At 41.7% G+C, this 19,895-nt stretch overlaps 61 non-coding genes across 61 annotated transcripts; all 61 read left to right on the forward strand.

Annotated features, from left to right (window-relative positions):
* The first annotated feature begins 286 nt into the window (after window positions 1-286).
* trnak-uuu (transfer RNA lysine (anticodon UUU)) lies at window positions 287-359 on the forward strand. The gene has a single exon. It is a non-coding gene; the product is annotated as a tRNA-Lys (tRNA).
* Window positions 360-554: 195 nt separating this feature from the next.
* Window positions 555-628, forward strand: trnai-aau (transfer RNA isoleucine (anticodon AAU)). Its single transcript has one exon. It is a non-coding gene; the product is annotated as a tRNA-Ile (tRNA).
* A 98-nt stretch (window positions 629-726) lies between these two features.
* Window positions 727-799, forward strand: trnak-uuu (transfer RNA lysine (anticodon UUU)). The gene has a single exon. It is a non-coding gene; the product is annotated as a tRNA-Lys (tRNA).
* Window positions 800-983: 184 nt separating this feature from the next.
* trnai-aau (transfer RNA isoleucine (anticodon AAU)) lies at window positions 984-1,057 on the forward strand. Its single transcript has one exon. It is a non-coding gene; the product is annotated as a tRNA-Ile (tRNA).
* A 98-nt stretch (window positions 1,058-1,155) lies between these two features.
* On the forward strand, window positions 1,156-1,228 carry trnak-uuu (transfer RNA lysine (anticodon UUU)). The gene has a single exon. It is a non-coding gene; the product is annotated as a tRNA-Lys (tRNA).
* Window positions 1,229-1,412: 184 nt separating this feature from the next.
* On the forward strand, window positions 1,413-1,486 carry trnai-aau (transfer RNA isoleucine (anticodon AAU)). The gene has a single exon. It is a non-coding gene; the product is annotated as a tRNA-Ile (tRNA).
* Window positions 1,487-1,584: 98 nt separating this feature from the next.
* Window positions 1,585-1,657, forward strand: trnak-uuu (transfer RNA lysine (anticodon UUU)). The gene has a single exon. It is a non-coding gene; the product is annotated as a tRNA-Lys (tRNA).
* A 195-nt stretch (window positions 1,658-1,852) lies between these two features.
* Window positions 1,853-1,926, forward strand: trnai-aau (transfer RNA isoleucine (anticodon AAU)). The gene has a single exon. It is a non-coding gene; the product is annotated as a tRNA-Ile (tRNA).
* Window positions 1,927-2,274: 348 nt separating this feature from the next.
* On the forward strand, window positions 2,275-2,348 carry trnai-aau (transfer RNA isoleucine (anticodon AAU)). Its single transcript has one exon. It is a non-coding gene; the product is annotated as a tRNA-Ile (tRNA).
* A 90-nt stretch (window positions 2,349-2,438) lies between these two features.
* trnak-uuu (transfer RNA lysine (anticodon UUU)) lies at window positions 2,439-2,511 on the forward strand. The gene has a single exon. It is a non-coding gene; the product is annotated as a tRNA-Lys (tRNA).
* Window positions 2,512-2,706: 195 nt separating this feature from the next.
* trnai-aau (transfer RNA isoleucine (anticodon AAU)) lies at window positions 2,707-2,780 on the forward strand. Its single transcript has one exon. It is a non-coding gene; the product is annotated as a tRNA-Ile (tRNA).
* A 358-nt stretch (window positions 2,781-3,138) lies between these two features.
* On the forward strand, window positions 3,139-3,212 carry trnai-aau (transfer RNA isoleucine (anticodon AAU)). The gene has a single exon. It is a non-coding gene; the product is annotated as a tRNA-Ile (tRNA).
* Window positions 3,213-3,578: 366 nt separating this feature from the next.
* On the forward strand, window positions 3,579-3,652 carry trnai-aau (transfer RNA isoleucine (anticodon AAU)). The gene has a single exon. It is a non-coding gene; the product is annotated as a tRNA-Ile (tRNA).
* Window positions 3,653-3,750: 98 nt separating this feature from the next.
* Window positions 3,751-3,823, forward strand: trnak-uuu (transfer RNA lysine (anticodon UUU)). Its single transcript has one exon. It is a non-coding gene; the product is annotated as a tRNA-Lys (tRNA).
* Window positions 3,824-4,018: 195 nt separating this feature from the next.
* Window positions 4,019-4,092, forward strand: trnai-aau (transfer RNA isoleucine (anticodon AAU)). Its single transcript has one exon. It is a non-coding gene; the product is annotated as a tRNA-Ile (tRNA).
* Window positions 4,093-4,190: 98 nt separating this feature from the next.
* Window positions 4,191-4,263, forward strand: trnak-uuu (transfer RNA lysine (anticodon UUU)). The gene has a single exon. It is a non-coding gene; the product is annotated as a tRNA-Lys (tRNA).
* Window positions 4,264-4,619: 356 nt separating this feature from the next.
* On the forward strand, window positions 4,620-4,692 carry trnak-uuu (transfer RNA lysine (anticodon UUU)). Its single transcript has one exon. It is a non-coding gene; the product is annotated as a tRNA-Lys (tRNA).
* A 195-nt stretch (window positions 4,693-4,887) lies between these two features.
* On the forward strand, window positions 4,888-4,961 carry trnai-aau (transfer RNA isoleucine (anticodon AAU)). The gene has a single exon. It is a non-coding gene; the product is annotated as a tRNA-Ile (tRNA).
* A 788-nt stretch (window positions 4,962-5,749) lies between these two features.
* On the forward strand, window positions 5,750-5,823 carry trnai-aau (transfer RNA isoleucine (anticodon AAU)). The gene has a single exon. It is a non-coding gene; the product is annotated as a tRNA-Ile (tRNA).
* A 90-nt stretch (window positions 5,824-5,913) lies between these two features.
* Window positions 5,914-5,986, forward strand: trnak-uuu (transfer RNA lysine (anticodon UUU)). Its single transcript has one exon. It is a non-coding gene; the product is annotated as a tRNA-Lys (tRNA).
* A 195-nt stretch (window positions 5,987-6,181) lies between these two features.
* trnai-aau (transfer RNA isoleucine (anticodon AAU)) lies at window positions 6,182-6,255 on the forward strand. Its single transcript has one exon. It is a non-coding gene; the product is annotated as a tRNA-Ile (tRNA).
* A 527-nt stretch (window positions 6,256-6,782) lies between these two features.
* On the forward strand, window positions 6,783-6,855 carry trnak-uuu (transfer RNA lysine (anticodon UUU)). Its single transcript has one exon. It is a non-coding gene; the product is annotated as a tRNA-Lys (tRNA).
* A 184-nt stretch (window positions 6,856-7,039) lies between these two features.
* trnai-aau (transfer RNA isoleucine (anticodon AAU)) lies at window positions 7,040-7,113 on the forward strand. Its single transcript has one exon. It is a non-coding gene; the product is annotated as a tRNA-Ile (tRNA).
* A 98-nt stretch (window positions 7,114-7,211) lies between these two features.
* trnak-uuu (transfer RNA lysine (anticodon UUU)) lies at window positions 7,212-7,284 on the forward strand. Its single transcript has one exon. It is a non-coding gene; the product is annotated as a tRNA-Lys (tRNA).
* Window positions 7,285-7,479: 195 nt separating this feature from the next.
* On the forward strand, window positions 7,480-7,553 carry trnai-aau (transfer RNA isoleucine (anticodon AAU)). Its single transcript has one exon. It is a non-coding gene; the product is annotated as a tRNA-Ile (tRNA).
* Window positions 7,554-8,341: 788 nt separating this feature from the next.
* trnai-aau (transfer RNA isoleucine (anticodon AAU)) lies at window positions 8,342-8,415 on the forward strand. Its single transcript has one exon. It is a non-coding gene; the product is annotated as a tRNA-Ile (tRNA).
* A 90-nt stretch (window positions 8,416-8,505) lies between these two features.
* On the forward strand, window positions 8,506-8,578 carry trnak-uuu (transfer RNA lysine (anticodon UUU)). The gene has a single exon. It is a non-coding gene; the product is annotated as a tRNA-Lys (tRNA).
* Window positions 8,579-8,945: 367 nt separating this feature from the next.
* Window positions 8,946-9,018, forward strand: trnak-uuu (transfer RNA lysine (anticodon UUU)). The gene has a single exon. It is a non-coding gene; the product is annotated as a tRNA-Lys (tRNA).
* A 195-nt stretch (window positions 9,019-9,213) lies between these two features.
* trnai-aau (transfer RNA isoleucine (anticodon AAU)) lies at window positions 9,214-9,287 on the forward strand. The gene has a single exon. It is a non-coding gene; the product is annotated as a tRNA-Ile (tRNA).
* A 365-nt stretch (window positions 9,288-9,652) lies between these two features.
* On the forward strand, window positions 9,653-9,726 carry trnai-aau (transfer RNA isoleucine (anticodon AAU)). The gene has a single exon. It is a non-coding gene; the product is annotated as a tRNA-Ile (tRNA).
* A 798-nt stretch (window positions 9,727-10,524) lies between these two features.
* Window positions 10,525-10,598, forward strand: trnai-aau (transfer RNA isoleucine (anticodon AAU)). Its single transcript has one exon. It is a non-coding gene; the product is annotated as a tRNA-Ile (tRNA).
* Window positions 10,599-10,696: 98 nt separating this feature from the next.
* On the forward strand, window positions 10,697-10,769 carry trnak-uuu (transfer RNA lysine (anticodon UUU)). The gene has a single exon. It is a non-coding gene; the product is annotated as a tRNA-Lys (tRNA).
* Window positions 10,770-10,953: 184 nt separating this feature from the next.
* trnai-aau (transfer RNA isoleucine (anticodon AAU)) lies at window positions 10,954-11,027 on the forward strand. The gene has a single exon. It is a non-coding gene; the product is annotated as a tRNA-Ile (tRNA).
* Window positions 11,028-11,393: 366 nt separating this feature from the next.
* On the forward strand, window positions 11,394-11,467 carry trnai-aau (transfer RNA isoleucine (anticodon AAU)). The gene has a single exon. It is a non-coding gene; the product is annotated as a tRNA-Ile (tRNA).
* Window positions 11,468-11,565: 98 nt separating this feature from the next.
* On the forward strand, window positions 11,566-11,638 carry trnak-uuu (transfer RNA lysine (anticodon UUU)). Its single transcript has one exon. It is a non-coding gene; the product is annotated as a tRNA-Lys (tRNA).
* Window positions 11,639-11,822: 184 nt separating this feature from the next.
* trnai-aau (transfer RNA isoleucine (anticodon AAU)) lies at window positions 11,823-11,896 on the forward strand. Its single transcript has one exon. It is a non-coding gene; the product is annotated as a tRNA-Ile (tRNA).
* Window positions 11,897-11,986: 90 nt separating this feature from the next.
* Window positions 11,987-12,059, forward strand: trnak-uuu (transfer RNA lysine (anticodon UUU)). Its single transcript has one exon. It is a non-coding gene; the product is annotated as a tRNA-Lys (tRNA).
* Window positions 12,060-12,254: 195 nt separating this feature from the next.
* trnai-aau (transfer RNA isoleucine (anticodon AAU)) lies at window positions 12,255-12,328 on the forward strand. The gene has a single exon. It is a non-coding gene; the product is annotated as a tRNA-Ile (tRNA).
* Window positions 12,329-12,426: 98 nt separating this feature from the next.
* trnak-uuu (transfer RNA lysine (anticodon UUU)) lies at window positions 12,427-12,499 on the forward strand. The gene has a single exon. It is a non-coding gene; the product is annotated as a tRNA-Lys (tRNA).
* A 184-nt stretch (window positions 12,500-12,683) lies between these two features.
* trnai-aau (transfer RNA isoleucine (anticodon AAU)) lies at window positions 12,684-12,757 on the forward strand. Its single transcript has one exon. It is a non-coding gene; the product is annotated as a tRNA-Ile (tRNA).
* Window positions 12,758-12,855: 98 nt separating this feature from the next.
* On the forward strand, window positions 12,856-12,928 carry trnak-uuu (transfer RNA lysine (anticodon UUU)). The gene has a single exon. It is a non-coding gene; the product is annotated as a tRNA-Lys (tRNA).
* Window positions 12,929-13,123: 195 nt separating this feature from the next.
* trnai-aau (transfer RNA isoleucine (anticodon AAU)) lies at window positions 13,124-13,197 on the forward strand. The gene has a single exon. It is a non-coding gene; the product is annotated as a tRNA-Ile (tRNA).
* Window positions 13,198-13,295: 98 nt separating this feature from the next.
* On the forward strand, window positions 13,296-13,368 carry trnak-uuu (transfer RNA lysine (anticodon UUU)). The gene has a single exon. It is a non-coding gene; the product is annotated as a tRNA-Lys (tRNA).
* Window positions 13,369-13,724: 356 nt separating this feature from the next.
* trnak-uuu (transfer RNA lysine (anticodon UUU)) lies at window positions 13,725-13,797 on the forward strand. The gene has a single exon. It is a non-coding gene; the product is annotated as a tRNA-Lys (tRNA).
* A 195-nt stretch (window positions 13,798-13,992) lies between these two features.
* On the forward strand, window positions 13,993-14,066 carry trnai-aau (transfer RNA isoleucine (anticodon AAU)). Its single transcript has one exon. It is a non-coding gene; the product is annotated as a tRNA-Ile (tRNA).
* Window positions 14,067-14,854: 788 nt separating this feature from the next.
* Window positions 14,855-14,928, forward strand: trnai-aau (transfer RNA isoleucine (anticodon AAU)). The gene has a single exon. It is a non-coding gene; the product is annotated as a tRNA-Ile (tRNA).
* Window positions 14,929-15,018: 90 nt separating this feature from the next.
* Window positions 15,019-15,091, forward strand: trnak-uuu (transfer RNA lysine (anticodon UUU)). Its single transcript has one exon. It is a non-coding gene; the product is annotated as a tRNA-Lys (tRNA).
* A 195-nt stretch (window positions 15,092-15,286) lies between these two features.
* On the forward strand, window positions 15,287-15,360 carry trnai-aau (transfer RNA isoleucine (anticodon AAU)). Its single transcript has one exon. It is a non-coding gene; the product is annotated as a tRNA-Ile (tRNA).
* A 98-nt stretch (window positions 15,361-15,458) lies between these two features.
* trnak-uuu (transfer RNA lysine (anticodon UUU)) lies at window positions 15,459-15,531 on the forward strand. The gene has a single exon. It is a non-coding gene; the product is annotated as a tRNA-Lys (tRNA).
* A 356-nt stretch (window positions 15,532-15,887) lies between these two features.
* On the forward strand, window positions 15,888-15,960 carry trnak-uuu (transfer RNA lysine (anticodon UUU)). Its single transcript has one exon. It is a non-coding gene; the product is annotated as a tRNA-Lys (tRNA).
* A 356-nt stretch (window positions 15,961-16,316) lies between these two features.
* Window positions 16,317-16,389, forward strand: trnak-uuu (transfer RNA lysine (anticodon UUU)). The gene has a single exon. It is a non-coding gene; the product is annotated as a tRNA-Lys (tRNA).
* A 184-nt stretch (window positions 16,390-16,573) lies between these two features.
* On the forward strand, window positions 16,574-16,647 carry trnai-aau (transfer RNA isoleucine (anticodon AAU)). The gene has a single exon. It is a non-coding gene; the product is annotated as a tRNA-Ile (tRNA).
* Window positions 16,648-16,745: 98 nt separating this feature from the next.
* trnak-uuu (transfer RNA lysine (anticodon UUU)) lies at window positions 16,746-16,818 on the forward strand. The gene has a single exon. It is a non-coding gene; the product is annotated as a tRNA-Lys (tRNA).
* A 195-nt stretch (window positions 16,819-17,013) lies between these two features.
* trnai-aau (transfer RNA isoleucine (anticodon AAU)) lies at window positions 17,014-17,087 on the forward strand. Its single transcript has one exon. It is a non-coding gene; the product is annotated as a tRNA-Ile (tRNA).
* Window positions 17,088-17,875: 788 nt separating this feature from the next.
* Window positions 17,876-17,949, forward strand: trnai-aau (transfer RNA isoleucine (anticodon AAU)). The gene has a single exon. It is a non-coding gene; the product is annotated as a tRNA-Ile (tRNA).
* Window positions 17,950-18,039: 90 nt separating this feature from the next.
* trnak-uuu (transfer RNA lysine (anticodon UUU)) lies at window positions 18,040-18,112 on the forward strand. Its single transcript has one exon. It is a non-coding gene; the product is annotated as a tRNA-Lys (tRNA).
* A 367-nt stretch (window positions 18,113-18,479) lies between these two features.
* trnak-uuu (transfer RNA lysine (anticodon UUU)) lies at window positions 18,480-18,552 on the forward strand. Its single transcript has one exon. It is a non-coding gene; the product is annotated as a tRNA-Lys (tRNA).
* Window positions 18,553-18,747: 195 nt separating this feature from the next.
* Window positions 18,748-18,821, forward strand: trnai-aau (transfer RNA isoleucine (anticodon AAU)). Its single transcript has one exon. It is a non-coding gene; the product is annotated as a tRNA-Ile (tRNA).
* A 365-nt stretch (window positions 18,822-19,186) lies between these two features.
* trnai-aau (transfer RNA isoleucine (anticodon AAU)) lies at window positions 19,187-19,260 on the forward strand. The gene has a single exon. It is a non-coding gene; the product is annotated as a tRNA-Ile (tRNA).
* Window positions 19,261-19,618: 358 nt separating this feature from the next.
* Window positions 19,619-19,692, forward strand: trnai-aau (transfer RNA isoleucine (anticodon AAU)). Its single transcript has one exon. It is a non-coding gene; the product is annotated as a tRNA-Ile (tRNA).
* A 98-nt stretch (window positions 19,693-19,790) lies between these two features.
* trnak-uuu (transfer RNA lysine (anticodon UUU)) lies at window positions 19,791-19,863 on the forward strand. The gene has a single exon. It is a non-coding gene; the product is annotated as a tRNA-Lys (tRNA).
* The last annotated feature ends 32 nt before the right edge of the window (window positions 19,864-19,895 follow it).

The following is a 19,895-nucleotide window of genomic DNA, read 5'->3' on the forward strand; positions in this document are numbered from 1 at the left end:
GGACACAGAGATTTGGTGTCCAAACAGAGAAGTATGGCTTCCTTTTAAACCCTTCTGCCTGATTTCAGTTAGCTGTAAGAAAAAAATAACATGACATTTGGAATAGATTCATAAGGACGGTTAGCTCAGTTGGTTAGAGCGTGGTGCTAATAACGCCAAGGTCATTGGTTCGATCCCCATACGGGCCACATTTTGCACTGCTTGCCAATTTGACAATACTTTCACTTTCTTTTTGATTTAAAACTATTTGAACTGTAAAAACCTTGCTACTTAACTGTCTGCAGTAGCCTGGATAGCTCAGTCGGTAGAGCATCAGACTTTTAATCTGAGGGTCCAGGGTTCAAGTCCCTGTTCAGGCAACCCAGTTACTTATAATTAGACAAATGGTTGTGACGGAACCAAAACATGCAACAAAGATGTTAACCAACAGTAATAGACAGGGACACAGAGATTTGGTGTCCAAACAGAGAAGTATGGCTTCCTTTTAAACCCTTCTGCCTGATTTCAGTTAGCTGTAAGAAAAAAATAACATGACATTTGGAATAGTTTCATGAGGCCGGTTAGCTCAGTTGGTTAGAGCGTGGTGCTAATAACGCCAAGGTCATGGGTTCGATCCCCATACGGGCCACATTTTGCACTGCTTGCCAATTTGACAATACTTTCACTTTCTTTTTGATTTAAAACAATGTGAACTGCAAAAACCTTGCTACTTAACTGTCTTCAGTAGCCTGGATAGCTCAGTCGGTAGAGCATCAGACTTTTAATCTGAGGGTCCAGGGTTCAAGTCCCTGTTCAGGCGACCCACTTACTTATGTTTAGACAAATGGTTGTGACGGAACCAAAAGATGTTAACCAACAGTAATAGACAGGGACACAGAGATTTGGTGTCCAAACAGAGAAGTATGGCTTCCTTTTAAACCCTTCTGCCTGATTTCAGTTAGCTGTAAGAAAAAAATAACATGACATTTGGAATAGATTCATGAGGCCGGTTAGCTCAGTTGGTTAGAGCGTGGTGCTAATAACGCCAAGGTCATGGGTTCGATCCCCATACGGGCCACATTTTGCACTGCTTGCCAATTTGACAATACTTTCACTTTCTTTTTGATTTAAAACAATCTGAACTGCAAAAACCTTGCTACTTAACTGTCTGCAGTAGCCTGGATAGCTCAGTCGGTAGAGCATCAGACTTTTAATCTGAGGGTCCAGGGTTCAAGTCCCTGTTCAGGCGACCCACTTACTTATGTTTAGACAAATGGTTGTGACGGAACCAAAAGATGTTAACCAACAGTAATAGACAGGGACACAGAGATTTGGTGTCCAAACAGAGAAGTATGGCTTCCTTTTAAACCCTTCTGCCTGATTTCAGTTAGCTGTAAGAAAAAAATAACATGACATTTGGAATAGTTTCATGAGGCCGGTTAGCTCAGTTGGTTAGAGCGTGGTGCTAATAACGCCAAGGTCATGGGTTCGATCCCCATACGGGCCACATTTTGCACTGCTTGCCAATTTGACAATACTTTCACTTTCTTTTTGATTTAAAACAATCTGAACTGCAAAAACCTTGCTACTTAACTGTCTGCAGTAGCCTGGATAGCTCAGTCGGTAGAGCATCAGACTTTTAATCTGAGGGTCCAGGGTTCAAGTCCCTGTTCAGGCGACCCAGTTACTTATAATTAGACAAATGGTTGTGACGGAACCAAAACATGCAACAAAGATGTTAACCAACAGTAATAGACAGGGACACAGAGATTTGGTGTCCAAACAGAGAAGTATGGCTTCCTTTTAAACCCTTCTGCCTGATTTCAGTTAGCTGTAAGAAAAAAATAACATGACATTTGGAATAGATTCATGAGGCCGGTTAGCTCAGTTGGTTAGAGCGTGGTGCTAATAACGCCAAGGTCATGGGTTCGATCCCCATACGGGCCACATTTTGCACTATTTGACAATACTTTCACTTTCTTTTTGATTTAAAACAATGTGAACTGGAAAAACCTTGCTACTTAACTGTCTGCAGTAGCCTGGATAGCTCAGTCGGTAGAGCATCAGACTTTTAATCTGAGGGTCCAGGGTTCAAGTCCCTGTTCAGGTGACCCACTTACTTATGTTTAGACAAATGGTTGTGACGGAACCAAAACATGCAACAAAGATGGTAATAGACAGGGACACAGAGATTTGGTGTCCAAACAGAGAAGTATGGCTTCCTTTTAAACCCTTCTGCCTGATTTCAGTTAGCTGTAAGAATAAAATAACATGACATTTGGAATAGATTCATGAGGCCGGTTAGCTCAGTTGGTTAGAGCGTGGTGCTAATAACGCCAAGGTCATGGGTTCGATCCCCATACGGGCCACATTTTGCACTATTTGACAATACTTTCACTTTCTTTTTGATTTAAAACAATCTGAACTGCAAAAACCTTGCTACTTAACTGTCTGCAGTAGCCTGGATAGCTCAGTCGGTAGAGCATCAGACTTTTAATCTGAGGGTCCAGGGTTCAAGTCCCTGTTCAGGCGACCCACTTACTTATGTTTAGACAAATGGTTGTGACGGAACCAAAACATGCAACAAAGATGTTAACCAACAGTAATAGACAGGGACACAGAGATTTGGTGTCCAAACAGAGAAGTATGGCTTCCTTTTAAACCCTTCTGCATGATTTCAGTTAGCTGTAAGAAAAAAATAACATGACATTTGGAATAGTTTCATGAGGCCGGTTAGCTCAGTTGGTTAGAGCGTGGTGCTAATAACGCCAAGGTCATGGGTTCGATCCCCATACGGGCCACATTTTGCACTATTTGACAATACTTTCACTTTCTTTTTGATTTAAAACAATGTGAACTGCAAAAACCTTGCTACTTAACTGTCTGCAGTAGCCTGGATAGCTCACTCGGTAGAGCATCAGACTTTTAATCTGAGGGTCCAGGGTTCAAGTCCCTGTTCAGGCGACCCACTTACTTATGTTTAGACAAATGGTTGTGATGGAACCAAAACATGCAACAAAGATGTTAACCAACAGTAATAGACAGGGACACAGAGATTTGGTGTCCAAACAGAGAAGTATGGCTTCCTTTTAAACCCTTCTGCCTGATTTCAGTTAGCTGTAAGAAAAAAATAACATGACATTTGGAATAGTTTCATGAGGCCGGTTAGCTCAGTTGGTTAGAGCGTGGTGCTAATAACGCCAAGGTCATGGGTTCGATCCCCATACGGGCCACATTTTGCACTGCTTGCCAATTTGACAATACTTTCACTTTCTTTTTGATTTAAAACAATGTGAACTGCAAAAACCTTGCTACTTAACTGTCTGCGGTAGCCTGGATAGCTCACTCGGTAGAGCATCAGACTTTTAATCTGAGGGTCCAGGGTTCAAGTCCCTGTTCAGGCGACCCACTTACTTATGTTTAGACAAATGGTTGTGACGGAACCAAAACATGCAACAAAGATGTTAACCAACAGTAATAGACAGGGACACAGAGATTTGGTGTCCAAACAGAGAAGTATGGCTTCCTTTTAAACCCTTCTGCCTGATTTCAGTTAGCTGTAAGAAAAAAATAACATGACATTTGGAATAGTTTCATGAGGCCGGTTAGCTCAGTTGGTTAGAGCGTGGTGCTAATAACGCCAAGGTCATGGGTTCGATCCCCATACGGGCCACATTTTGCACTGCTTGCCAATTTGACAATACTTTCACTTTCTTTTTGATTTAAAACAATGTGAACTGCAAAAACCTTGCTACTTAACTGTCTGCAGTAGCCTGGATAGCTCAGTCGGTAGAGCATCAGACTTTTAATCTGAGGGTCCAGGGTTCAAGTCCCTGTTCAGGCGACCCAGTTACTTATATTTAGACAAATGTTTGTGACGGAACCAAAACATGCAACAAAGATGTTAACCAACAGTAATAGACAGGGACACAGAGATTTGGTGTCCAAACAGAGAAGTATGGCTTCCTTTTAAACCCTTCTGCCTGATTTCAGTTAGCTGTAAGAAAAAAATAACATGACATTTGGAATAGTTTCATGAGGCCGGTTAGCTCAGTTGGTTAGAGCGTGGTGCTAATAACGCCAAGGTCATGGGTTCGATCCCCATACGGGCCATATTTTGCACTGCTTGCCAATTTGACAATACTTTCACTTTCTTTTTGATTTAAAACAATCTGAACTGCAAAAACCTTGCTACTTAAATGTCTGCAGTAGCCTGGATAGCTCAGTCGGTAGAGCATCAGACTTTTAATCTGAGGGTCCAGGGTTCAAGTCCCTGTTCAGGCGACCCACTTACTTATGTTTAGACAAATGGTTGTGACGGAACCAAAAGATATTAACCAACAGTAATAGACAGGGACACAGAGATTTGGTGTCCAAACAGAGAAGTATGGCTTCCTTTTAAACCCTTCTGCCTGATTTCAGTTAGCTGTAAGAAAAAAATAACATGACATTTGGAATAGATTCATAAGGACGGTTAGCTCAGTTGGTTAGAGCGTGGTGCTAATAACGCCAAGGTCATTGGTTCGATCCCCATACGGGCCACATTTTGCACTGCTTGCCAATTTGACAATACTTTCACTTTCTTTTTGATTTAAAACTATTTGAACTGTAAAAACCTTGCTACTTAACTGTCTGCAGTAGCCTGGATAGCTCAGTCGGTAGAGCATCAGACTTTTAATCTGAGGGTCCAGGGTTCAAGTCCCTGTTCAGGCAACCCAGTTACTTATAATTAGACAAATGGTTGTGACGGAACCAAAACATGCAACAAAGATGTTAACCAACAGTAATAGACAGGGACACAGAGATTTGGTGTCCAAACAGAGAAGTATGGCTTCCTTTTAAACCCTTCTGCCTGATTTCAGTTAGCTGTAAGAAAAAAATAACATGACATTTGGAATAGATTCATGAGGCCGGTTAGCTCAGTTGGTTAGAGCGTGGTGCTAATAACGCCAAGGTCATGGGTTCGATCCCCATACGGGCCACATTTTGCACTATTTGACAATACTTTCACTTTCTTTTTGATTTAAAACAATGTGAACTGGAAAAACCTTGCTACTTAACTGTCTGCAGTAGCCTGGATAGCTCAGTCGGTAGAGCATCAGACTTTTAATCTGAGGGTCCAGGGTTCAAGTCCCTGTTCAGGTGACCCACTTACTTATGTTTAGACAAATGGTTGTGACGGAACCAAAACATGCAACAAAGATGGTAATAGACAGGGACACAGAGATTTGGTGTCCAAACAGAGAAGTATGGCTTCCTTTTAAACCCTTCTGCCTGATTTCAGTTAGCTGTAAGAAAAAAATAACATGACATTTGGAATAGATTCATGAGGCCGGTTACCTCAGTTGGTTAGAGCGTGGTGCTAATAACGCCAAGGTCATGGGTTCGATCCCCATACGGGCCACATTTTGCACTGCTTGCCAATTTGACAATACTTTCACTTTCTTTTTGATTTAAAACAATCTGAACTGCAAAAACCTTATTACTTAACTGTCTGCAGTAGCCTGGATAGCTCAGTCGGTAGAGCATCAGACTTTTAATCTGAGGGTCCAGGGTTCAAGTCCCTGTTCAGGTGACCCACTTACTTATGTTTAGACAAATGGTTGTGACGGAACCAAAACATGCAACAAAGATGTTAACCAACAGTAATAGACAGGGACACAGAGATTTGGTGTCCAAACAGAGAAGTATGGCTTCCTTTTAAACCCTTCTGCCTGATTTCAGTTAGCTGTAAGAAAAAAATAACATGACATTTGGAATAGATTCATGAGGCCGGTTAGCTCAGTTGGTTAGAGCGTGGTGCTAATAACGCCAAGGTCATGGGTTCGATCCCCATACGGGCCACATTTTGCACTATTTGACAATACTTTCACTTTCTTTTTGATTTAAAACAATGTGAACTGCAAAAACCTTGCTACTTAACTGTCTGCAGTAGCCTGGATAGCTCAGTCGGTAGAGCATCAGACTTTTAATCTGAGGGTCCAGGGTTCAAGTCCCTGTTCAGGCGACCCAGTTACTTATATTTAGACAAATGTTTGTGACGGAACCAAAACATGCAACAAAGATGTTAACCAACAGTAATAGACAGGGACACAGAGATTTGGTGTCCAAACAGAGAAGTATGGCTTCCTTTTAAACCCTTCTGCCTGATTTCAGTTAGCTGTAAGAAAAAAATAACATGACATTTGGAATAGTTTCATGAGGCCGGTTAGCTCAGTTGGTTAGAGCGTGGTGCTAATAACGCCAAGGTCATGGGTTCGATCCCCATACGGGCCATATTTTGCACTGCTTGCCAATTTGACAATACTTTCACTTTCTTTTTGATTTAAAACAATCTGAACTGCAAAAACCTTGCTACTTAAATGTCTGCAGTAGCCTGGATAGCTCAGTCGGTAGAGCATCAGACTTTTAATCTGAGGGTCCAGAGTTCAAGTCCCTGTTCAGGCGACCCACTTACTTATGTTTAGACAAATGGTTGTGACGGAACCAAAAGATATTAACCAACAGTAATAGACAGGGACACAGAGATTTGGTGTCCAAACAGAGAAGTATGGCTTCCTTTTAAACCCTTCTGCCTGATTTCAGTTAGCTGTAAGAAAAAAATAACATGACATTTGGAATAGATTCATAAGGACGGTTAGCTCAGTTGGTTAGAGCGTGGTGCTAATAACGCCAAGGTCATTGGTTCGATCCCCATACGGGCCACATTTTGCACTGCTTGCCAATTTGACAATACTTTCACTTTCTTTTTGATTTAAAACTATTTGAACTGTAAAAACCTTGCTACTTAACTGTCTGCAGTAGCCTGGATAGCTCAGTCGGTAGAGCATCAGACTTTTAATCTGAGGGTCCAGGGTTCAAGTCCCTGTTCAGGCGACCCACTTACTTATGTTTAGACAAATGGTTGTGACGGAACCAAAAGATGTTAACCAACAGTAATAGACAGGGACACAGAGATTTGGTGTCCAAACAGAGAAGTATGGCTTCCTTTTAAACCCTTCTGCCTAATTTCAGTTAGCTGTAAGAAAAAAATAACATGACATTTGGAATAGTTTCATGAGGCCGGTTAGCTCAGTTGGTTAGAGCGTGGTGCTAATAACGCCAAGGTCATGGGTTCGATCCCCATACGGGCCACATTTTGCACTGCTTGCCAATTTGACAATACTTTCACTTTCTTTTTGATTTAAAACAATCTGAACTGCAAAAACCTTGCTACTTAACTGTCTGCAGTAGCCTGGATAGCTCAGTCGGTAGAGCATCAGACTTTTAATCTGAGGGTCCAGGGTTCAAGTCCCTGTTCAGGCGACCCAGTTACTTATAATTAGACAAATGGTTGTGACGGAACCAAAACATGCAACAAAGATGTTAACCAACAGTAATAGACAGGGACACAGAGATTTGGTGTCCAAACAGAGAAGTATGGCTTCCTTTTAAACCCTTCTGCCTGATTTCAGTTAGCTGTAAGAAAAAAATAACATGACATTTGGAATAGATTCATGAGGCCGGTTAGCTCAGTTGGTTAGAGCGTGGTGCTAATAACGCCAAGGTCATGGGTTCGATCCCCATACGGGCCACATTTTGCACTATTTGACAATACTTTCACTTTCTTTTTGATTTAAAACAATGTGAACTGGAAAAACCTTGCTACTTAACTGTCTGCAGTAGCCTGGATAGCTCAGTCGGTAGAGCATCAGACTTTTAATCTGAGGGTCCAGGGTTCAAGTCCCTGTTCAGGTGACCCACTTACTTATGTTTAGACAAATGGTTGTGACGGAACCAAAACATGCAACAAAGATGGTAATAGACAGGGACACAGAGATTTGGTGTCCAAACAGAGAAGTATGGCTTCCTTTTAAACCCTTCTGCCTGATTTCAGTTAGCTGTAAGAAAAAAATAACATGACATTTGGAATAGATTCATGAGGCCGGTTACCTCAGTTGGTTAGAGCGTGGTGCTAATAACGCCAAGGTCATGGGTTCGATCCCCATACGGGCCACATTTTGCACTGCTTGCCAATTTGACAATACTTTCACTTTCTTTTTGATTTAAAACAATCTGAACTGCAAAAACCTTATTACTTAACTGTCTGCAGTAGCCTGGATAGCTCAGTCGGTAGAGCATCAGACTTTTAATCTGAGGGTCCAGGGTTCAAGTCCCTGTTCAGGTGACCCACTTACTTATGTTTAGACAAATGGTTGTGACGGAACCAAAACATGCAACAAAGATGTTAACCAACAGTAATAGACAGGGACACAGAGATTTGGTGTCCAAACAGAGAAGTATGGCTTCCTTTTAAACCCTTCTGCCTGATTTCAGTTAGCTGTAAGAAAAAAATAACATGACATTTGGAATAGATTCATGAGGCCGGTTAGCTCAGTTGGTTAGAGCGTGGTGCTAATAACGCCAAGGTCATGGGTTCGATCCCCATACGGGCCACATTTTGCACTATTTGACAATACTTTCACTTTCTTTTTGATTTAAAACAATCTGAACTGCAAAAACCTTGCTACTTAACTGTCTGCAGTAGCCTGGATAGCTCAGTCGGTAGAGCATCAGACTTTTAATCTGAGGGTCCAGGGTTCAAGTCCCTGTTCAGGCGACCCACTTACTTATGTTTAGACAAATGGTTGTGACGGAACCAAAACATGCAACAAAGATGTTAACCAACAGTAATAGACAGGGACACAGAGATTTGGTGTCCAAACAGAGAAGTATGGCTTCCTTTTAAACCCTTCTGCATGATTTCAGTTAGCTGTAAGAAAAAAATAACATGACATTTGGAATAGTTTCATGAGGCTGGTTAGCTCAGTTGGTTAGAGCATGGTGCTAATAAAGCCAAGGTCATGGGTTCGATCCCCATACGGGCCACATTTTGCACTGCTTGCCAATTTGAAAATACTTTCACTTTCTTTTTGATTTAAAACAATCTGAACTGCAAAAACCTTGCTACTTAACTGTCTGCAGTAGCCTGGATAGCTCAGTCGGTAGAGCATCAGACTTTTAATCTGAGGGTCCAGGGTTCAAGTCCCTGTTCAGGCGACCCACTTACTTATGTTTAGACAAATGGTTGTGACGGAACCAAAACATGCAACAAAGATGTTAACCAACAGTAATAGACAGGGACACAGAGATTTGGTGTCCAAACAGAGAAGTATGGCTTCCTTTTAAACCCTTCTGCATGATTTCAGTTAGCTGTAAGAAAAAAATAACATGACATTTGGAATAGTTTCATGAGGCCGGTTAGCTCAGTTGGTTAGAGCGTGGTGCTAATAACGCCAAGGTCATGGGTTCGATCCCCATACGGGCCACATTTTGCACTGCTTGCCAATTTGACAATACTTTCACTTTCTTTTGATTTAAAACAATCTGAACTGCAAAAACCTTGCAACTTAACTGTCTGCAGTAGCCTGGATAGCTCAGTCGGTAGAGCTTCAGACTTTTAATCTGAGGGTCCAGGGTTCAAGTCCCTGTTCAGGCGACCCACTTACTTATGTTTAGACAAATGGTTGTGACGGAACCAAAACATGCAACAAAGATGTTAACCAACAGTAATAGACAGGGACACAGAGATTTGGTGTCCAAACAGAGAAGTATGGCTTCCTTTTAAACCCTTCTGCCTGATTTCAGTTAGCTGTAAGAAAAAAATAACATGACATTTGGAATAGTTTCATGAGGCCGGTTAGCTCAGTTGGTTAGAGCGTGGTGCTAATAACGCCAAGGTCATGGGTTCGATCCCCATACGGGCCACATTTTGCACTATTTGACAATACTTTCACTTTCTTTTTGATTTAAAACAATGTGAACTGCAAAAACCTTGCTACTTAACTGTCTGCATTAGCCTGGATAGCTCACTCGGTAGAGCATCAGACTTTTAATCTGAGGGTCCAGGGTTCAAGTCCCTGTTCAGGCGACCCACTTACTTATGTTTAGACAAATGGTTGTGACGGAACCAAAACATGCAACAAAGATGTTAACCAACAGTAATAGACAGGGACACAGAGATTTGGTGTCCAAACAGAGAAGTATGGCTTCCTTTTAAACCCTTCTGCCTGATTTCAGTTAGCTGTAAGAAAAAAATAACATGACATTTGGAATAGTTTCATGAGGCCGGTTAGCTCAGTTGGTTAGAGCGTGGTGCTAATAACGCCAAGGTCATGCGTTCGATCCCCATACGGGCCACATTTTGCACTGCTTGCCAATTTGACAATACTTTCACTTTCTTTTTGATTTAAAACAATGTGAACTGCAAAAACCTTGCTACTTAACTGTCTGCAGTAGCCTGGATAGCTCAGTCGGTAGAGCATCAGACTTTTAATCTGAGGGTCCAGGGTACAAGTCCCTGTTCAGGCAACCCACTTACTTATATTTAGACAAATGGTTGTGACGGAACCAAAACATGCAACAAAGATGTTAACCAACAGTAATAGACAGGGACACAGAGATTTGGTGTCCAAACAGAGAAGTATGGCTTCCTTTTAAACCCTTCTGCCTGATTTCAGTTAGCTGTAAGAAAAAAATAACATGACATTTGGAATAGATTCATGAGGCCGGTTAGCTCAGTTGGTTAGAGCGTGGTGCTAATAACGCCAAGGTCATGGGTTCGATCCCCATACGGGCCACATTTTGCACTGCTTGCCAATTTGACAATACTTTCACTTTCTTTTTGATTTAAAACAATGTGAACTGCAAAAACCTTGCTACTTAACTGTCTTCAGTAGCCTGGATAGCTCAGTCGGTAGAGCATCAGACTTTTAATCTGAGGGTCCAGGGTTCAAGTCCCTGTTCAGGCGACCCACTTACTTATGTTTAGACAAATGGTTGTGACGGAACCAAAAGATGTTAACCAACAGTAATAGTCAGGGACACAGAGATTTGGTGTCCAAACAGAGAAGTATGGCTTCCTTTTAAACCCTTCTGCCTGATTTCAGTTAGCTGTAAGAAAAAAATAACATGACATTTGGAATAGTTTCATGAGGCCGGTTAGCTCAGTTGGTTAGAGCGTGGTGCTAATAACGCCAAGGTCATGGGTTCGATCCCCATACGGGCCACATTTTGCACTGCTTGCCAATTTGACAATACTTTCACTTTCTTTTTGATTTAAAACAATGTGAACTGCAAAAACCTTGCTATTTAACTGTCTGCAGTAGCCTGGATAGCTCACTCGGTAGAGCATCAGACTTTTAATCTGAGGGTCCAGGGTTCAAGTCCCTGTTCAGGCGACCCACTTACTTATGTTTAGACAAATGGTTGTGACGGAACCAAAACATGCAACAAAGATGTTAACCAACAGTAATAGACAGGGACACAGAGATTTGGTGTCCAAACAGAGAAGTATGGCTTCCTTTTAAACCCTTCTGCCTGATTTCAGTTAGCTGTAAGAAAAAAATAACATGACATTTGGAATAGTTTCATGAGGCCGGTTAGCTCAGTTGGTTAGAGCGTGGTGCTAATAACGCCAAGGTCATGGGTTCGATCCCCATACGGGCCACATTTTGCACTGCTTGCCAATTTGACAATACTTTCACTTTCTTTTTGATTTAAAACAATGTGAACTGCAAAAACCTTGCTACTTAACTGTCTTCAGTAGCCTGGATAGCTCAGTCGGTAGAGCATCAGACTTTTAATCTGAGGGTCCAGGGTTCAAGTCCCTGTTCAGGCGACCCACTTACTTATGTTTAGACAAATGGTTGTGACGGAACCAAAAGATGTTAACCAACAGTAATAGACAGGGACACAGAGATTTGGTGTCCAAACAGAGAAGTATGGCTTCCTTTTAAACCCTTCTGCCTGATTTCAGTTAGCTGTAAGAAAAAAATAACATGACATTTGGAATAGTTTCATGAGGCCGGTTAGCTCAGTTGGTTAGAGCGTGGTGCTAATAACGCCAAGGTCATGGGTTCGATCCCCATACGGGCCACATTTTGCACTGCTTGACAATACTTTCACTTTCTTTTTGATTTAAAACAATCTGAACTGCAAAAACCTTGCTACTTAACTGTCTGCAGTAGCCTGGATAGCTCAGTCGGTAGAGCATCAGACTTTTAATCTGAGGGTCCAGGGTTCAAGTCCCTGTTCAGGCGACCCAGTTACTTATATTTAGACAAATGGTTGTGACGGAACCAAAACATGCAACAAAGATGTTAACCAACAGTAATAGACAGGGACACAGAGATTTGGTGTCCAAACAGAGAAGTATGGCTTCCTTTTAAACCCTTCTGCCTGATTTCAGTTAGCTGTAAGAAAAAAATAACATGACATTTGGAATAGTTTCATGAGGCCGGTTAGCTCAGTTGGTTAGAGCGTGGTGCTAATAACGCCAAGGTCATGGGTTCGATCCCCATACGGGCCACATTTTGCACTGCTTGCCAATTTGACAATACTTTCACTTTCTTTTTGATTTAAAACAATCTGAACTGCAAAAACCTTGCTACTTAAATGTCTGCAGTAGCCTGGATAGCTCAGTCGGTAGAGCATCAGACTTTTAATCTGAGGGTCCAGGGTTCAAGTCCCTGTTCAGGCGACCCACTTACTTATGTTTAGACAAATGGTTGTGACGGAACCAAAAGATGTTAATCAACAGTAATAGACAGGGACACAGAGATTTGGTGTCCAAACAGAGAAGTATGGCTTCCTTTTAAACCCTTCTGCCTGATTTCAGTTAGCTGTAAGAAAAAAATAACATGACATTTGGAATAGTTTCATGAGGCCGGTTAGCTCAGTTGGTTAGAGCGTGGTGCTAATAACGCCAAGGTCATGGGTTCGATCCCCATACGGGCCACATTTTGCACTGCTTGCCAATTTGACAATACTTTCACTTTCTTTTTGATTTAAAACAATGTGAACTGCAAAAACCTTGCTACTTAACTGTCTGCAGTAGCCTGGATAGCTCAGTCGGTAGAGCATCAGACTTTTAATCTGAGGGTCCAGGGTTCAAGTCCCTGTTCAGGCGACCCAGTTACTTATATTTAGACAAATGTTTGTGACGGAACCAAAACATGCAACAAAGATGTTAACCAACAGTAATAGACAGGGACACAGAGATTTGGTGTCCAAACAGAGAAGTATGGCTTCCTTTTAAACCCTTCTGCCTGATTTCAGTTAGCTGTAAGAAAAAAATAACATGACATTTGGAATAGTTTCATGAGGCCGGTTAGCTCAGTTGGTTAGAGCGTGGTGCTAATAACGCCAAGGTCATGGGTTCGATCCCCATACGGGCCATATTTTGCACTGCTTGCCAATTTGACAATACTTTCACTTTCTTTTTGATTTAAAACAATCTGAACTGCAAAAACCTTGCTACTTAAATGTCTGCAGTAGCCTGGATAGCTCAGTCGGTAGAGCATCAGACTTTTAATCTGAGGGTCCAGGGTTCAAGTCCCTGTTCAGGCGACCCACTTACTTATGTTTAGACAAATGGTTGTGACGGAACCAAAAGATATTAACCAACAGTAATAGACAGGGACACAGAGATTTGGTGTCCAAACAGAGAAGTATGGCTTCCTTTTAAACCCTTCTGCCTGATTTCAGTTAGCTGTAAGAAAAAAATAACATGACATTTGGAATAGATTCATAAGGACGGTTAGCTCAGTTGGTTAGAGCGTGGTGCTAATAACGCCAAGGTCATTGGTTCGATCCCCATACGGGCCACATTTTGCACTGCTTGCCAATTTGACAATACTTTCACTTTCTTTTTGATTTAAAACTATTTGAACTGTAAAAACCTTGCTACTTAACTGTCTGCAGTAGCCTGGATAGCTCAGTCGGTAGAGCATCAGACTTTTAATCTGAGGGTCCAGGGTTCAAGTCCCTGTTCAGGCAACCCAGTTACTTATAATTAGACAAATGGTTGTGACGGAACCAAAACATGCAACAAAGATGTTAACCAACAGTAATAGACAGGGACACAGAGATTTGGTGTCCAAACAGAGAAGTATGGCTTCCTTTTAAACCCTTCTGCCTGATTTCAGTTAGCTGTAAGAAAAAAATAACATGACATTTGGAATAGATTCATGAGGCCGGTTAGCTCAGTTGGTTAGAGCGTGGTGCTAATAACGCCAAGGTCATGGGTTCGATCCCCATACGGGCCACATTTTGCACTATTTGACAATACTTTCACTTTCTTTTTGATTTAAAACAATGTGAACTGCAAAAACCTTGCTACTTAACTGTCTGCAGTAGCCTGGATAGCTCAGTCGGTAGAGCATCAGACTTTTAATCTGAGGGTCCAGGGTTCAAGTCCCTGTTCAGGTGACCCACTTACTTATGTTTAGACAAATGGTTGTGACGGAACCAAAACATGCAACAAAGATGGTAATAGACAGGGACACAGAGATTTGGTGTCCAAACAGAGAAGTATGGCTTCCTTTTAAACCCTTCTGCCTGATTTCAGTTAGCTGTAAGAAAAAAATAACATGACATTTGGAATAGATTCATGAGGCCGGTTACCTCAGTTGGTTAGAGCGTGGTGCTAATAACGCCAAGGTCATGGGTTCGATCCCCATACGGGCCACATTTTGCACTGCTTGCCAATTTGACAATACTTTCACTTTCTTTTTGATTTAAAACAATCTGAACTGCAAAAACCTTATTACTTAACTGTCTGCAGTAGCCTGGATAGCTCAGTCGGTAGAGCATCAGACTTTTAATCTGAGGGTCCAGGGTTCAAGTCCCTGTTCAGGTGACCCACTTACTTATGTTTAGACAAATGGTTGTGACGGAACCAAAACATGCAACAAAGATGTTAACCAACAGTAATAGACAGGGACACAGAGATTTGGTGTCCAAACAGAGAAGTATGGCTTCCTTTTAAACCCTTCTGCCTGATTTCAGTTAGCTGTAAGAAAAAAATAACATGACATTTGGAATAGATTCATGAGGCCGGTTAGCTCAGTTGGTTAGAGCGTGGTGCTAATAACGCCAAGGTCATGGGTTCGATCCCCATACGGGCCACATTTTGCACTATTTGACAATACTTTCACTTTCTTTTTGATTTAAAACAATGTGAACTGCAAAAACCTTGCTACTTAACTGTCTGCAGTAGCCTGGATAGCTCAGTCGGTAGAGCATCAGACTTTTAATCTGAGGGTCCAGGGTTCAAGTCCCTGTTCAGGCGACCCAGTTACTTATATTTAGACAAATGTTTGTGACGGAACCAAAACATGCAACAAAGATGTTAACCAACAGTAATAGACAGGGACACAGAGATTTGGTGTCCAAACAGAGAAGTATGGCTTCCTTTTAAACCCTTCTGCCTGATTTCAGTTAGCTGTAAGAAAAAAATAACATGACATTTGGAATAGTTTCATGAGGCCGGTTAGCTCAGTTGGTTAGAGCGTGGTGCTAATAACGCCAAGGTCATGGGTTCGATCCCCATACGGGCCATATTTTGCACTGCTTGCCAATTTGACAATACTTTCACTTTCTTTTTGATTTAAAACAATCTGAACTGCAAAAACCTTGCTACTTAAATGTCTGCAGTAGCCTGGATAGCTCAGTCGGTAGAGCATCAGACTTTTAATCTGAGGGTCCAGGGTTCAAGTCCCTGTTCAGGCGACCCACTTACTTATGTTTAGACAAATGGTTGTGACGGAACCAAAAGATATTAACCAACAGTAATAGACAGGGACACAGAGATTTGGTGTCCAAACAGAGAAGTATGGCTTCCTTTTAAACCCTTCTGCCTGATTTCAGTTAGCTGTAAGAAAAAAATAACATGACATTTGGAATAGATTCATAAGGACGGTTAGCTCAGTTGGTTAGAGCGTGGTGCTAATAACGCCAAGGTCATTGGTTCGATCCCCATACGGGCCACATTTTGCACTGCTTGCCAATTTGACAATACTTTCACTTTCTTTTTGATTTAAAACTATTTGAACTGTAAAAACCTTGCTACTTAACTGTCTGCAGTAGCCTGGATAGCTCAGTCGGTAGAGCATCAGACTTTTAATCTGAGGGTCCAGGGTTCAAGTCCCTGTTCAGGCGACCCACTTACTTATGTTTAGACAAATGGTTGTGACGGAACCAAAAGATATTAACCAACAGTAATAGACAGGGACACAGAGATTTGGTGTCCAAACAGAGAAGTATGGCTTCCTTTTAAACCCTTCTGCCTGATTTCAGTTAGCTGTAAGAAAAAAATAACATGACATTTGGAATAGATTCATAAGGACGGTTAGCTCAGTTGGTTAGAGCGTGGTGCTAATAACGCCAAGGTCATTGGTTCGATCCCCATACGGGCCACATTTTGCACTGCTTGCCAATTTGACAATACTTTCACTTTCTTTTTGATTTAAAACTATTTGAACTGTAAAAACCTTGCTACTTAACTGTCTGCAGTAGCCTGGATAGCTCAGTCGGTAGAGCATCAGACTTTTAATCTGAGGGTCCAGGGTTCAAGTCCCTGTTCAGGCGACCCACTTACTTATGTTTAGACAAATGGTTGTGACGGAACCAAAAGATGTTAACCAACAGTAATAGACAGGGACACAGAGATTTGGTGTCCAAACAGAGAAGTATGGCTTCCTTTTAAACCCTTCTGCCTAATTTCAGTTAGCTGTAAGAAAAAAATAACATGACATTTGGAATAGTTTCATGAGGCCGGTTAGCTCAGTTGGTTAGAGCGTGGTGCTAATAACGCCAAGGTCATGGGTTCGATCCCCATACGGGCCACATTTTGCACTGCTTGCCAATTTGACAATACTTTCACTTTCTTTTTGATTTAAAACAATATGAACTGCAAAAACCTTGCTACTTAACTGTCTGCAGTAGCCTGGATAGCTCAGTCGGTAGAGCATCAGACTTTTAATCTGAGGGTCCAGGGTTCAAGTCCCTGTTCAGGCGACCCAGTTACTTATAATTAGACAAATGGTTGTGACGGAACCAAAACATGCAACAAAGATGTTAACCAACAGTAATAGACAGGGACACAGAGATTTGGTGTCCAAACAGAGAAGTATGGCTTCCTTTTAAACCCTTCTGCCTGATTTCAGTTAGCTGTAAGAAAAAAATAACATGACATTTGGAATAGATTCATGAGGCCGGTTAGCTCAGTTGGTTAGAGCGTGGTGCTAATAACGCCAAGGTCATGGGTTCGATCCCCATACGGGCCACATTTTGCACTATTTGACAATACTTTCACTTTCTTTTTGATTTAAAACAATGTGAACTGGAAAAACCTTGCTACTTAACTGTCTGCAGTAGCCTGGATAGCTCAGTCGGTAGAGCATCAGACTTTTAATCTGAGGGTCCAGGGTTCAAGTCCCTGTTCAGGTGACCCACTTACTTATGTTTAGACAAATGGTTGTGACGGAACCAAAACATGCAACAAAGATGGTAATAGACAGGGACACAGAGATTTGGTGTCCAAACAGAGAAGTATGGCTTCCTTTTAAACCCTTCTGCCTGATTTCAGTTAGCTGTAAGAAAAAAATAACATGACATTTGGAATAGATTCATGAGGCCGGTTACCTCAGTTGGTTAGAGCGTGGTGCTAATAACGCCAAGGTCATGGGTTCGATCCCCATACGGGCCACATTTTGCACTGCTTGCCAATTTGACAATACTTTCACTTTCTTTTTGATTTAAAACAATCTGAACTGCAAAAACCTTATTACTTAACTGTCTGCAGTAGCCTGGATAGCTCAGTCGGTAGAGCATCAGACTTTTAATCTGAGGGTCCAGGGTTCAAGTCCCTGTTCAGGTGACCCACTTACTTATGTTTAGACAAATGGTTGTGACGGAACCAAAACATGCAACAAAGATGTTAACCAACAGTAATAGACAGGGACACAGAGATTTGGTGTCCAAACAGAGAAGTATGGCTTCCTTTTAAACCCTTCTGCCTGATTTCAGTTAGCTGTAAGAAAAAAATAACATGACATTTGGAATAGATTCATGAGGCCGGTTAGCTCAGTTGGTTAGAGCGTGGTGCTAATAACGCCAAGGTCATGGGTTCGATCCCCATACGGGCCACATTTTGCACTATTTGACAATACTTTCACTTTCTTTTTGATTTAAAACAATCTGAACTGCAAAAACCTTGCTACTTAACTGTCTGCAGTAGCCTGGATAGCTCAGTCGGTAGAGCATCAGACTTTTAATCTGAGGGTCCAGGGTTCAAGTCCCTGTTCAGGCGACCCACTTACTTATGTTTAGACAAATGGTTGTGACGGAACCAAAACATGCAACAAAGATGTTAACCAACAGTAATAGACAGGGACACAGAGATTTGGTGTCCAAACAGAGAAGTATGGCTTCCTTTTAAACCCTTCTGCATGATTTCAGTTAGCTGTAGGAAAAAAATAACATGACATTTGGAATAGTTTCATGAGGCTGGTTAGCTCAGTTGGTTAGAGCATGGTGCTAATAAAGCCAAGGTCATGGGTTCGATCCCCATACGGGCCACATTTTGCACTGCTTGCCAATTTGAAAATACTTTCACTTTCTTTTTGATTTAAAACAATCTGAACTGCAAAAACCTTGCTACTTAACTGTCTGCAGTAGCCTGGATAGCTCAGTCGGTAGAGCATCAGACTTTTAATCTGAGGGTCCAGGGTTCAAGTCCCTGTTCAGGCGACCCACTTACTTATGTTTAGACAAATGGTTGTGACGGAACCAAAACATGCAACAAAGATGTTAACCAACAGTAATAGACAGGGACACAGAGATTTGGTGTCCAAACAGAGAAGTATGGCTTCCTTTTAAACCCTTCTGCATGATTTCAGTTAGCTGTAAGAAAAAAATAACATGACATTTGGAATAGTTTCATGAGGCCGGTTAGCTCAGTTGGTTAGAGCGTGGTGCTAATAACGCCAAGGTCATGGGTTCGATCCCCATACGGGCCACATTTTGCACTGCTTGCCAATTTGACAATACTTTCACTTTCTTTTGATTTAAAACAATCTGAACTGCAAAAACCTTGCAACTTAACTGTCTGCAGTAGCCTGGATAGCTCAGTCGGTAGAGCTTCAGACTTTTAATCTGAGGGTCCAGGGTTCAAGTCCCTGTTCAGGCGACCCACTTACTTATGTTTAGACAAATGGTTGTGACGGAACCAAAACATGCAACAAAGATGTTAACCAACAGTAATAGACAGGGACACAGAGATTTGGTGTCCAAACAGAGAAGTATGGCTTCCTTTTAAACCCTTCTGCCTGATTTCAGTTAGCTGTAAGAAAAAAATAACATGACATTTGGAATAGTTTCATGAGGCCGGTTAGCTCAGTTGGTTAGAGCGTGGTGCTAATAACGCCAAGGTCATGGGTTCGATCCCCATACGGGCCACATTTTGCACTATTTGACAATACTTTCACTTTCTTTTTGATTTAAAACAATGTGAACTGCAAAAACCTTGCTACTTAACTGTCTGCAGTAGCCTGGATAGCTCACTCGGTAGAGCATCAGACTTTTAATCTGAGGGTCCAGGGTTCAAGTCCCTGTTCAGGCGACCCACTTACTTATGTTTAGACAAATGGTTGTGACGGAACCAAAACATGCAACAAAGATGTTAACCAACAGTAATAGACAGGGACACAGAGATTTGGTGTCCAAACAGAGAAGTATGGCTTCCTTTTAAACCCTTCTGCCTGATTTCAGTTAGCTGTAAGAAAAAAATAACATGACATTTGGAATAGTTTCATGAGGCCGGTTAGCTCAGTTGGTTAGAGCGTGGTGCTAATAACGCCAAGGTCATGGGTTCGATCCCCATACGGGCCACATTTTGCACTGCTTGCCAATTTGACAATACTTTCACTTTCTTTTTGATTTAAAACAATGTGAACTGCAAAAACCTTGCTACTTAACTGTCTGCAGTAGCCTGGATAGCTCAGTCGGTAGAGCATCAGACTTTTAATCTGAGGGTCCAGGGTTCAAGTCCCTGTTCAGGCAACCCACTTACTTATATTTAGACAAATGGTTGT

This window comes from Callionymus lyra, chromosome 6 (assembly GCF_982586985.1).
Source record: "Callionymus lyra chromosome 6, fCalLyr1.hap1.1, whole genome shotgun sequence".
Classification (NCBI taxonomy): Eukaryota; Metazoa; Chordata; class Actinopteri; order Syngnathiformes; family Callionymidae; genus Callionymus; species Callionymus lyra.